Below are 1,274 nucleotides of genomic sequence, written 5' to 3' on the forward strand. Positions count from 1 at the left end.
CATCCCATTCAGGAAAACTGTGTTAGAGTAACTTTCGCTCCATCGCCTCACAATCATGGAACAGTATTCATAGGGAAACAGCATGCCGGGTTCATAGGGAAACAGCAAACCGCCGGGATATAGGGAACAGCACCGCCGTGTTCATAGGGAAAATCACCGCGGGGTTCATAGGGAAAACAGCACCGGGTGTTCATAGGGAACAGCACGGCCGGGTTTATAGGGAACAGCACCGTCGTGCTGCCTGTCACGGTGTTACCATTGTCAGGTCTGACTCTTCTTCATCCATGTCTGAGTCAGTCTGAGATCAGAAGTCTCTTCTGCCTTTTTAAAAAGTTTGATCGGGGGTCTGTTCAGGGGGAAAGAAAACATCATTATTTATTTACACTATTGATCTTGTGCAACATTTTGTTTTATCCAAGGACTTAATGGACATTTTACAGTACCTAGTGGGTTTAAAACCTTTTGAGCAACTATGTGGCTACAAATTATTCCTATGGATGCGTTTACAGCACCATTCTGATGCATTGGTTTCCACTAATTGGTCTTTTAGACCAAACTAGATCAGCTTCTTTGAATAAACTTGGGCAAAGTCAAAATTGGGCTGCTTGTTGTAAACGCAATGCTAAGTGGAATCCCTTAAGCATTTTTTGAATAGGCTGCAGTTGACATATAAAGTAACCTTTTCCGCATATATAAATCATTATATTTATTTAATTTGAAAGACCATTCAGAATAAATTCAAGATTATTCATTTGAAATTGTTCTGGTCAGTCTGTAAAGAGTTAGGCCAGCTCAAATAATTTAACATGGTATTTAATTCAGTTAGTGTAAGAGAAGTTTCTAGTTTACATTTAGTTTCAGTTTTTTTTTTACGAAAACTATAATTAACCTTTATAAAATTAAACATTCCGCTAAAAAACTTGATCCCTTAAAAATAGATTCCAACATATTACGATGTGAATAATGTCCAATGGATTCTAAACATTCAATAGCAGCAGTCATTCAGTCCTGTCAAATTGTATTTGCTCGGTTAAACATGACAGGAAACCAACATCCGACAAATACAGCGAAGGCAGTATGATTAACTAACGACTGAGAAGTTTACACTCAAACCAAAATTACTCAGCGGTTAACAACGACTCTCATTTACTACTAACGCAAAAGTTGTTCAACAAGCAAACTATGTGTCTATACGTTAGCTCCCATGCAAAACTAAAGCTGGCTAGCGGTTAGCTAGACGCACAACGCAGGCCGGCTATGTTTTAGCATGGTGT

The 1,274-nt window shown here is 38.7% G+C and overlaps 1 long non-coding RNA gene across 1 annotated transcript in view; it reads left to right on the forward strand.

Annotated features, from left to right (window-relative positions):
• The first annotated feature begins 267 nt into the window (after positions 1-267).
• LOC139026870 (uncharacterized) overlaps positions 268-1,274 on the forward strand; it is a 1,326-nt gene continuing 319 nt past the window's right edge. Inside the window, exon 1 of the long non-coding RNA XR_011478814.1 lies at positions 268-348. This is a non-coding gene — a long non-coding RNA (uncharacterized lncRNA). The remainder of the gene's footprint in view (positions 349-1,274) is intronic.

The sequence above is a fragment of the Salvelinus sp. IW2-2015 genome, unplaced genomic scaffold, assembly GCF_002910315.2.
Source record: "Salvelinus sp. IW2-2015 unplaced genomic scaffold, ASM291031v2 Un_scaffold6172, whole genome shotgun sequence".
Lineage (NCBI taxonomy): Eukaryota > Metazoa > Chordata > Actinopteri > Salmoniformes > Salmonidae > Salvelinus > Salvelinus sp. IW2-2015.